The 12,243-nt window shown below is 41.8% G+C and overlaps 1 protein-coding gene across 1 annotated transcript in view; it reads right to left on the bottom strand.

The window, feature by feature from the left end:
* The window catches only part of dlgap4b (discs, large (Drosophila) homolog-associated protein 4b), a 50,356-nt gene that overhangs the window by 16,357 nt on the left and 21,756 nt on the right, over nucleotides 1–12,243 (bottom strand). Inside the window, 1 exon segment of the mRNA XM_037250934.1 lies at nucleotides 5,960–5,999. The gene's annotated coding sequence lies outside the window, so the exon portion shown is untranslated.

Raw genomic sequence — 12,243 nt, 5'->3', positions numbered from 1 at the left:
GACAACATGTCAAACGATGACAATCTTCAGTTTGTGGGTCATCGTGGGAACAAATCCAAGAGCTACCTCCACAACTATTTGGACTGAATAATATGAATAATAATCTCTTCTTTCAGTTTCTCAATGTGTGCGTCTTGGTGTTAAGAGAACTAGTCACAGTGGTGACACAATAGTGAAGCCTGTGAGGAGAATTTTGGCGAGCGGTACTATCGGCAGTATTTGTACTGTTTTTTTTAGATATTATTTACGAGGCCCAATAGTTTTCCTGTGATTCAGTTCATGGGAAAAAAAAAAAGCAGAAACTAATTACAATTATGGATTCTGTTCGACACTTCTTCCTGTTAAAGCAGATTGGATCAGGTGATGCTGAAATGGAGCCTATACGCCCGACTGACTGAATTCTTAGCAAACAACAAGCTCATGCAGTAAACATGTTTTGTACCCCGTGGAAAGTCTATTTTAATTTACAAGGTAAAGCGGCTCATTTTACTTTAATTGCCATGCTCACCTTTACCCAAGCCAAAACCTGGAGGGGGAAAAAAAACCCATAATTGCAAGCTGCTAGACCAAAGAATGCTAATTTGTGAGCTGATGCTTTATTCATGATGTAACGTAATTTAATTTTCTAATGAAGCTTCAGGTGAAGTCAAATGTAGCAGGTATTGTGTAACCTCCATCTTGCCTAAATAAATTGTGCAATGTTTCTTCTGTACGTGAATATCAAATAGCTATTAACCCCCCCACCCCCAAAATAACTGTAAATGATAAGACTGGGTGACAAGGCCCCATTATTAGCATGCTGCAAGCACAGACTCATTTAGTGTCATTAAACACAGCTTCTCTGGGTGCCATCTCCGCTGATCGGGTCAAATCCTTTAAATCCTTTTACACTACATTAGCTAACTGCCTCAGATCTCATAGTGGCACGCCATTCAGATAAGCTTAACACACCCTCATCAATGTGTCATCCAGTATGGCTCCCAAAGACAGTGATTGATGCACCATGAAAGGAGGGAGGGATCAAAAGTAGACACTGCCATTTAATTTGAGAAACTTATATGCTATCTTTGGTATGTAAAATAATTTTGGTCAATTTGATTGAGGTGCGTGTGGTGGACTTCAGTTCAGAAATATGACGGCAGCGTGAAACAAACTCTGAATCAGTCAAAATCAATTCATTGAGCATATAATTTATATCATCATCTTTGTTAAATTTTTAAAATCAGCCCCCGCCCCCCATCTGTGATTGCTTTAAACATAACACATAAAATCCGTTGTGTTCACACCCACAACGGCGCAAAACACCGTTTTTTTGTGCACTGGGCCCAAAAATTGAACCCAAGGTGTAACTGTTATCACACAGCACTCGTATTGCAAGTCTACACTAGCAATTATTAAATAAATTCAACGACGGCTTGTATTTGTAAAACTTAATCACAAAACACCACTGTACATAAAAGTCCCCACTCACCATTTACAACTTCTAAAACGATACCGTGTGCATAATTAACCTCCAATGTCCACTGCGGCATATCTGTATAAAGTGCTTGAATAGATGAAAACACAACCAGCTACTATTCATGCTGATATTCATGATATCCAGCGTAACTTCAAATCTAAAACAGCCAGATTATTAACGATGCCCACATGAGAAAAGGGAATCATCTAGGTCAAGCGTCTGCACTCCGTACTTGGGGAGTACATACAAATGTTTCATGCTCAGCGCATGCAACAATGCGAGTGTGAGTGTTCATGGTGTGTGTGTAATATTACACTCTGCGTGGAGCGTCTGGTGGCAGCCGCGTGCACTGGGAAGCTGCAATCTGTTCCTTCAAGGGGGGTAGGGGCATTTTGGCAGCGTGTCCAATTCATGACCTCGGCCACACTGGGCCAGTTCTCGCCACTCGCAAGAAGAGGGAGAATAAAAAGTCACATTTGATATCTTGCTGATGTTTTGTGGCATGTGTCAAAGCAAAATATCAAACGCCACCGTGTATATTTGTCATGAGGATGAGCTTGTTTCTCGTCCATTAAGTGACAGACAGCATTAAGGATGCTAATGATGAGGAGTATCACACACGTTGCCACAGATTATTTTTCTCCAGTGAAATATCACCTCTGGAGCTGGATCATGAATATGTAAATACACATTTTCAAGCTGGAGTTGTGCAAGGCTAATTTGAATTTGTCAACATTTCCGTTGCATAAAAACTCGTTGAACTCTCCTGTGAGCTATTAATACCGCTTACACAATCGGATGAGATTGAAGATGAGCTGGATCAAAGGTGATATTTCTAAATTTGGATTGACATAAACAGAGAAGAGCCAACATGGCGGAATTCTGCCTAATATGTCTACCGCAGCAATCTTCAGTGATGTTTGGTATATTTATGTGTCATGCAGAGTTGTTTTTTTTACACTTCATTTCGAAACCAGCAAGTCAGTGGGCGGGCCTGTGCAAAAGATAACATCCCCTCATCTGAGCATTGGTGCACAGCTCAGTCAGAATCGAGTCCATCTGCTGTACTGGCCCGGAACACATGGGGCAACTCTAGCGCGTCTGTGAGTGGGCTCTCAATTATGGGTTTCAAACTTGCTGTTGAGGAGGAAGCGAGGGCGTGAAGTTTCGGCGCGAGGTTGACGGCAGTGAAAATGAAAGCCATCCAGAGGGAACGAGGCGGCTTGCGCAGCGGCGGAGGAAGATGAGAGATGAGTTGTCAGGAGAGTTCAAATCTTTAGAAACATGTCAAACCAAAAGGAGTTTTAGCTGAGAAGATCTCTTAAGAGGGTGCTTGTGCTCAAGGTTGCAAAGGGGGCACATGGAACTTTTTTATTTATCTATTTATTTTTACTCATTTGGAAAAATACTTTGGGCACCAAGGAAAAGAAGGGAAGCAACTCAGTTATTTTATGGGTCTCCGTCAGGTCAATGCACAAACCTACGCCCGACCTCAAGTCATGTGACACGTACTAAATAAATGATGTGAGAGTGAAGGAGTCTAACCTTGTCCTAATTATACCTTATGTGTTCCATCAGTGCTGTGCACTGGCCTATTTTCATCGCTATAAATTTATCACCCTCCCCTCTGTTGTGAGAGATAACCCGCACTCGTTTTAGTCCATCTCTCAAGACCGCCAGGCGGAGAGGAAGGCAGGAAAAAACTGGTGGCACAGTGTCACTGCCTCCGCTGGCAGCTGAGCTCTGCTTCTATGCCCTCAAAAATCACTTCCGCTTTGCGAGGGAGCCAACCAAAAGTGTTTTCTGTCAGATAGAGTGAAAAAATTTTCAGCATGATTTAACAACCGCATGATCAGAAATACTGATAGCCGTTCGGAACTTAGTATGCCGACATAGTTGAGCCAGAACTCGTGAAAATATAACTCAAAGTCTCGCTTGGGTTCTTTTGTCAATGATGAAACAATACGATCTTTTTCCACTTAATCCGGTGCAAATCGTGAATGAATTCAATAAATTCAAAACATCAGACAGACGTCCCATCATCAGTATGCACGCAAGCGTATTTTTCGAAATGCTCGTGTATTACAATGCTTGAATGCACCACTGAAGACGCTTAGACTTCTCTCTCGCACACTCACACCGAACCGCACACAAGTAAAAAATCTCAAAGAGCCATTGTTCTGAGGGTACTTAACCAACCTTGATTTTTCAAAATGCAGCATTGCCTTCATCCAATCTCTTTCATGTGATATGCAAAGAATTTCAAAAATCATTCAAAGGGAACTTCTTGTTTCTTGGCCTTTGACCTTCAGAGCAAACAACGTCTGGTTTTTATCAAGAGCGCCTGAAGATTTCCAGCGCTCAACTTGTCTTGCTTTGCACGAGCAACCATCTACGGTCCATCACGAGCAGGCGAATTCCCACTCAGCCCACCAGCATAATCATGAAATCTAATCCACTTCCAAATGTCCTTGGAATGATATGCCAAAGCCACAGTTGAGTCCAAACGATCTTATAGACTTCACCCTGACAGAGGAAGCAGTGACGCAGAGAGATTTCCCGTCGCATGAGGGACGACCAGGAAATGGAGGACACCAAGTGGGTCATATTCCCTATTCATGCCATTCAATCCCCGCATGACCTGACGTCACAATAATACCAATAATGGCCGTCTGTCAAGCCGCCGGTCTGTCAGAAGCGCCGGGTGGGAGCCGTTGCCATGACAACAGCCATAAAGCCAGCAGGACAAGCCAAGATGGCTCACAGATACATTTAATATGACATTTAGGTGATGTGCTCTATAAACCTTTAGCTCATATGGCTTAGCCCCCAAAGTCATATGAAGGCTTAAAACACAGCACATCCATTTGCAATTTACTCTTTGGGGATAGTTTGTATTGTAGCTTTATTAAAAGTACATTTATACTACAAATGTGTCATCTCTGCATGTGGAGAAAAATAAAAAGACGTCGCGGATACTAATCTCTGCATCTAACAGTTTCGAAGCGCTGCTTGGCTTTTGACTTTCCACTTTGATCAGAGTTACTGCACAACTGATCTGATCATGTTGCCTGTCACACCTGTAAAGTCTTCATTTTCCAGAGTAAACGTCTTGTGATTCATTGATCATCTGATTAATCGCCGTGGAGGCAAAAGCCAGTGTCAAATAGAACCTCTCGATTCATTTCTAACACCTCCAGCATGGCCTATTGTGCGTGTGATTCCACTTCCACACTCTCATCCACTATCCCGGGAGGGATGCGTGGAGCTCTGTGATTGGAGCATTTTGTTATCACCTATACACAGCCACACTGCCAGCAGGATCGCCGTTTCGACAGGAAACTGCAAATCTATATGTGCACGAGAGGGTCTTACACGTGTCAGACTGTTAATAAGAGTATTTTAATGCAACCGCCCCCCTCCAAGGACGACAAGGACAGAATCTGCGTGGCTCGGAAAAGATGAGCACGAAAGAATGAATGACCGTGGCTTGACATTAAAGGATTTATTTAACGACATTGTGGATATTTTTTTACGAAGCATAATCCTTAAAGTACAAACCAAGTGTGCCATTAATTTCGCTTTTAAGACTAGCAACATGGTGGAGAAGACTTCTCGAGAGAGTTGCATTTATTTATGGCAGCGTTTGTGCAACTTGTTCTCACTTATTTAAATATTCTGGTGCCACTGACAGCTCAAGGCAAGAAAAATAAGAGGGAGGGAAAGACGAGACAATATAAAAACACTGCAGAAAAATTGCAGGTTTACATAAGTGTGGCATTGTTACTACACGATTATTATTCGATCCTATGATTAGTCATAAATTTGCTTACTTACAAAGAGATTGGCATTCACCAATTTGTATGGTTGTTTAGGAGAGACGCGAGATCACACAAAATGTACAAGCTGAAGAATGTTTTGGTTTTGATCGAGTTGAATAAATGTAATTTGATCCCCTGCAACACAACCAGAATTCCAAGTAATTATCAACACTTGTCATGTGCATAAATCACCATCAAGTTTCCTCAGTCTGGAGTTGCAAGAAAGATCGGAGAAATATTTTTCCGAGGTCCCAGCAGATGGTCTTCCAACAGTGATGTCAGTCTTTGGTTTTCTATTTCGTCATGCCTTATACATTTCAGCCTCTACTTCAAAGTTTACAGTCATCCTATCAAAGTCAAAAATGGAAATTTTCTGCAGAAGTGACTGGAAAGCCTTACATCTTCATCGACATTGATATCGCCTTTAGCCTTCCTTGTGCTCGAGATGAAATATTTCTAAAACAGGAAACTGAAAGGAAGGTTGTATTTGAAATGGGAATTCCACTTTCTCTTGCTCCAGCGTGGACTCTTTGAAGTCCTGCCGGGGTGTTTGCAGTGGAATTTCAATCGGTTGCTGAAATGTTACACGCGTTCGAAGGTGAAGATGCTCCAGCATCACTGCTCCTTCATGTTCGACCTTCAACAACATAAACGATTAAGGTCAAAAGGAAAGACTTACATTGGCATCTCATTTCCGTGAAGTTCTGATCCCAACGTTCCTGAAAAAGAAAACACCACATTATCAACCTAGATCACATTGTCACGCTTTACACACATCACCAAGCGTGTTCAAATAATCAGATGGCGGGCTAAAGCGCTTGAGGCCGAGTCATGTTCAAGTTCAAGCAAGGAAAAGTCGACTTTTCTTTGACCTACTTTCCTCCTCTACTCTCAATAGCGCATTTCAATGGCGGCATGCTCCCACTCATCCATATTCCGCCGGCTTTTATAACACCTGCAGGGTTTGAGACGCTTTGACAATGTTGAATGCGGACTTGGGTCACCCCAGCACTTCGGCAAACACTCTCAACCACGTGTCCTGTATGATAACACCACAAACGGGTTAACGCTCTGCCACAAGATTGTGCTTTTGCATCTTCATGCGCATAAAAATCCATTTGAGTATTGATCTTTTTCTTCCTCCAGTATTATGTGTGTTCATTACATCCCAAGCAAAAACCAAACTGAAAGCCCAGCTATAGATTTTTTTTTTGACAGACTGTAGAAAATACCCATCGTTTCATAATGACCTTCAAAATGTAGCAGAAAACTTTTGTTTTCCATAATCCATCACTTTGACAGGACATTTAAAACATGCACAAATACTGCTGCGGCTTCCTTTTAACAATTGAGGCAGAGGGCATGTGTCAAAGACTCTCTGACAAATTATTATTATTAATAATAATAATAATAATAATAATAAATTATATAATAATAATAATTTATTATTATTATTGTTATTATTATTCTCTATTTTATTGAAGATCTAATTGGAGCAGCAAATTATTGCGGTTGTTAAATCCAAGTTTTTTCCAGATGGCTTAAATAAAGCCTCTTCTTTCTCAACGCAGTAATTCACACCTTTGTCACATCTCAGCTGGATTACAGTAACGCACTTTATTTTGGAGTCAGTCAATCCTCCATCGAAGTCCAAAATGCTGCTGCTTGCCTCTTGACGGCTTCTCATGAAAGGGAGCTCCTACTGTATATACAGTAACTTCTACTCTGACATCTCTGAGTTATTTTTAAAGATTCTATTTTCCGCCTCTTTTGGCCACACCACTGCCAATCGCAAACATTGAGCGAACATCTTTCCCCCTTGTTGTGTTTCACTTTGATTTTTCAGAGTGCTATGACCTTTAAAAACAAAATGTCAAGAAACAAAGCCATGGAGTATCTACACCTCTTAGCTGTGTTAACGGCGGGAAAGGTCATCCTCAAAACAGCTTTAAGATCTACATACAACTACAACAGAAACAAAAAACACCAACAGACATTTAGACATTTCTAGTAGCACGAGTGCATGTCAAAGGTTAATTGAGAATAAGGATTTGCTAAACTTACTATACATATATTTGTAGGTAGATTTGTCTCGCAGCAGCAACCCCCTTGCTTCATTGCACACAACTGATTTGAAGTACTCATGTCAAACTGCACTTTGCAGGTTGCTTAAGCCACAGTGAGATGAATTAGAAATGAGATCGAGGCATCAGACTGGAAGGATCTGCTGATTGGGCCAAAAGCTCCTTTCACGGGCCAGGATGAGGAATGAGGTTTTTTTTTCCAAACCACATTGCAGGGAAGTGAAAGTCAATGATATCCTATACTAGGTCTATTTTTCAACACCCGTCCCAATGATATTCAATATCGCATTTGCACTTGATCCATTAGAGCTTGATTAGTGCCAACCAGGATCTGACCTGAAACTTAGACCTGATTAAGTGAAACTCTGATGTATTTTGACATAACTATGATGTGGAATAAAATTAGGATACGCAAAGCAATTAATGAGTGCTGCATTGAAGCTGCATGCAAGTTTGACATCATCGAAACACACCACTTGGTTGACATATACTCCCTTCTCCACCAATCACCATCTGCTCTCTCATTTGGACATCCCCATGGTGCCTTTAGGGACCTCCAGAGCAGCTCACATAACATCCAATAGTGAACACTCAATAACCCAGAACTACAACTGCAAACATCTATCCAATCAGCAGATGCAGAACTTCTGGATAACTTTCCAGAAACCAGAATCAATGTTGTATTGTTCGATGTTTACTGGAGAGCTTCTCAGCCTTTGAAATGTGGTTTGAATTTGCTAACTAAAATATTAACCTCTCAATGACTTACATAACACACACAAAAAGGAGACAACATTTAAAATGGAGTCCGGTTGTCAGCTGAAAACAAAATGGAAAAAATAAAATAAACAAATCCCTCATAGTCAGTATTTAATGATGAAATTCAATTGCTCCAAGATCAGGTCACAATGTTAAGGTCATAATGTTTAAACTGCATAAAAGCTCCCTCGGTGCTTTGGCAAACCAAAAAGGAAAAAGCTGAAGATGATAATGTTTCCTTTCGAGCAGTTTGTAGCCTTCAACGAGCAGATGGGAGACGACTCAAGTGCGAATCTAGCCGCTGAGGCAGCGTGACAACATTTTGGGAAATCATCGCATGCTCGTTTCAAAAAACCCTCAACATCACCTCTCATGACTCAGTCGCTTGGTGACAACTCAAGCAGCTGGATGAATTGCACCTCACCTGCAATATTTGGAAGCGAGCGTGAGTCATCACGCCGCTGTTTGCCATCCTTCGGGAATCAGGAAGCACCAGGGTTGTTAGCGAACACATATCAAACAAAAATAACACCACGCTTCTTTTGAACATCATATTTTGTAGTCTTGTGTGGCAAAGTTCACATAGTGGCAAACTCCCACTTTGACAGAAAAAAATACCTAAAACATCCAACGATTATTTTTCCCTTGTTTTCCTTGAGTCTACCCCTCATTGAGATAATCGATGAAGCTGCTTTTATGTTTAGTGCCTCTGGAGGAAAGAAGTCATGGCAAGAGATTTATTTGTGTTGTTTGTTTCTCGCAGTCTATTCATTATTGAAATCAATTCAAGACATCATCAGGATACATTAGTCAAGCCATATCAGTCCTTTGTCACCTCCACTTGAGTCTCCAGCACTTAGTCGAATCAATAAATACGTCAGCTGCTTTTTAATGTCGTACGCGCTCACGCTCTCATCGATCGTTTGTGTCCTAACGGGGGGATGCAACACATTCAAGATATTCATACAGCTTACATGCATCATGCTGCCTTCATCTACTCAAGAGAATCTGTCAGATGTGGACAGTCAAGTGGCAGACGGTGTAAATAGAGACTGCTGCTAGAATGCAGGCTGACAGTGAACACAGCATGCTTGCTCTGCAGGACCTGGCTCCAGAGAGACAAAATAAACACACAAACAGACACACACTTATATCGAGCATGCTGTTTATGCATGGACACATAGCCATAAAGCTTGCTCATTGACACACTTCACAGGGGGAGCAGGTAGACAGCACCTGTCACTCACGGGTGTCGCTCTCGGCAGAAAAAATGAAATGAAAATAAGCTACACGTGCATATTACAGGCGAATGGAAAACAATAATGTGGGGTCTCTGAGGACGGAGTGATAAACTCAATTACCATGTGACTGCTACTCAAATTGCTGCGTGGTGCCTGTGGGAATGAAATGCTAAAAGGGATTATGTGAGGCTGAAGGTTGGGAGATGGAAAATAATGATGATATAAAGCTCCCCTATAGCTCCATTTTGTTGGAGTGTAACATAAATCTACTGCATGCCAATGTTTGCAAATGGAAACCGCTATTTATCACTTGGGACTTTGAAATTTGTGAAGTTTTGGTGGACTCGCTATTTATCACTTGGGACTAGTTTGGTGGACTCGATTGAATCATTAACTATCATTTCTATCGATCTGAACCTCGTAGTATTTCCTTCCACTGAAACGAAAGCACACACAGGAGGAGCATTCAAATTCATTTGCCCCCTTATGTAATTTGTGTAAATTGCTGCTGCCTTCATGTGTTACATCAGTGAAGATTAATGAGTCCGTCTCTAAAGATGGCAAGCCATGATTACCTCCACTGAGCGTCACAGATGAGCCTGTGTTTAGGCTCATGAGCAGATCCTTTCCTTCTCAAACCTGGCCATTTTACTCTTGGTTTATGATGCAGTTGTTTTATTCTCTTTCTATACAGCTCTCACAATGTTTCTGTTTCTATGCAAAGTAGAGTTAATGGTTGGCTGCCCACATGTCGGCGTGGATGCTTTGTGGCTTTGGGCCAGCGTTGTCTTGTTATGTAACGCTGTCAGCGATGAGCTAAGCAACAACAGGTTACAGCTGCCAGCCGAGCCCAACAAGATGCGTTTGTGTCGGAATGATTTGCTCAATCGGCTCTTTCGCAAGGTTGCGGAGCAGCAATGCGCTCAATTGAGCACAAAGTGTCATCCGTCCGTCCGTCCCAAGTGTCAATAGTGAACCTGCTGTGAAGTGTTTCTTTTTTTTCTAAATCATAATGCTGTATCAAAGGAAGTAATATATGCAACATTTCTACTCATGCAAAGTGATAGCAGCCATTACGCTAGCAGGATGACTCTCTCAGGAGACTTTTTCGGAGGCTTCCAGTGGGAGAAGTAGTTATTTGCACACATCTAAGCAAGTCACATTCAATAATGGCCCACCGAGAGTCACGGCATTAACAATGATGCAATTACCGCCGTCTGGAATATGGCCGACGGTACTGTCAACAACCTGCCTATGGCAGTAATTCTCAATTTAACATTGTGTTGATTAAAATTGATCAGTCGCTGGCGGCAAAAAGTCCAACTTCATTCATTGCCCTGCCACTGTGATTGTGTTAGCCTTGAACACAACGCCGGCTTGGAAAAGGAAAGCGAGCTGAGGAGATCAAACTAACTGGAACAAATGGCGCGCTGGCAGCACCTGGCCAGATGGCTCCAACTCACGGGTGGCAAAAGATGGATGGATGTTAGCGGAGAAGCTCGCATGAGATGAGGGAATTGGATTTTTATTAAAGTAAAGAAGACGGATGGCCGAGTCCCCAAAGTGGTGGTTCTGTCAGAGAGCGACTTGGAAAGAAGGCCAGCTTGTCACATTTAACAGACAAGAAAGAAAGACACGTTGGAAATTGGAACAAGAACATGGCGGCCTACTGTAAAAGCTCATGGGATGCCCTCGGATGAGACAGCTGCTGCATTTAGTCGGAAGTGTATCCGGCTAGCTTCACGTTATGCTCAGATTGGATTGTCTTGATCATCTTAACCTCGAACTTGCTCGGAAGTAGCTTGGAGAATCGTCGGTATTCACCATCACTTCTTTTGTACCAACAAACACAATTTTTCATTTTTTTTTTCACAATGCCACTGCTGAAAATTACACACTAAATTTATCACCTTCGACCAAATCGGGCACGTTGCACACTGACATGCAATTAGCATAATAGCTTCAAGGTCATCACAGCTCAAATACCCCTGAGACAAATGGTGTCAGAAGTACATTTTTATGCTCACTTGACCCAGAAATGGGAGCACGGTGTTAGAGTTCTACAGTAATTCAATAAACACAGCGATCCAATTATACTGAACTTCCCATTTTCTTTAAGATAATGTCTACATGATACACAGCGTGAGCTAAACACTCAGTAAATTGGGATTGAGGGGCAAGGATAGTATTCTAGGCTAAGCACAGAATGAGCTCACTATGCTTTTTCCCCTCAGAGTGAATCTATAAATTCTGCACGCCTGCCCTGCGGTTAGCTGGCAGTGTTAGCACAGCCTTTAAAAGACTGCATGAAACAGACATCTGGAGCGTCTTCAACCACAGGCACAAACATCTGCTGCAGCACAGTGGCAACAACATTGTGCCGGTCCAACTGTGCAAAGTGTTTCTCCAAAAATACACAAACACATTTCAGTTCTGGCTGGAGAAATTACATAATCGCCATTTGTTTTTAATTTGTTAAAAGCGACACACATAAATGGTGGAGAACTAAATCCTCATCAACATGTGTCACCAAAATGTAAGACGCTGTGCAAGTGGCCATGATGTTGCTGCTGGTCGGAGAATCCGAGTTTCTAAAATATCGTTAAAGCGAATACGGTTTAGGAGCACTAAATTGAATTAATGTGAGCAAAAGCGCAGGATTAAAATGATGAATTAGTATTTTCAAAATTGAGACAACTTAAGCCATTTTTCTTATTCATATATTTTCCTCTCTGGGAAGAAAAAAAGTGGATTCCTGTTCCTGTGATTTAAATAAATAGGACTGTTGTTGCCCTGGGCTCTCCTTTAATTTTCCACTTCACATCCTGAGTCAGCCTGAGCAAATGGGACGAAAAAAAATAAGACATGGCGGCCTGTTG

This window comes from Syngnathus acus, chromosome 5 (assembly GCF_901709675.1).
Source record: "Syngnathus acus chromosome 5, fSynAcu1.2, whole genome shotgun sequence".
Classification (NCBI taxonomy): Eukaryota; Metazoa; Chordata; class Actinopteri; order Syngnathiformes; family Syngnathidae; genus Syngnathus; species Syngnathus acus.
Note: the sequence above shows the minus strand (reverse complement) of the source record. Positions and strands in the feature narration are given on the sequence as shown.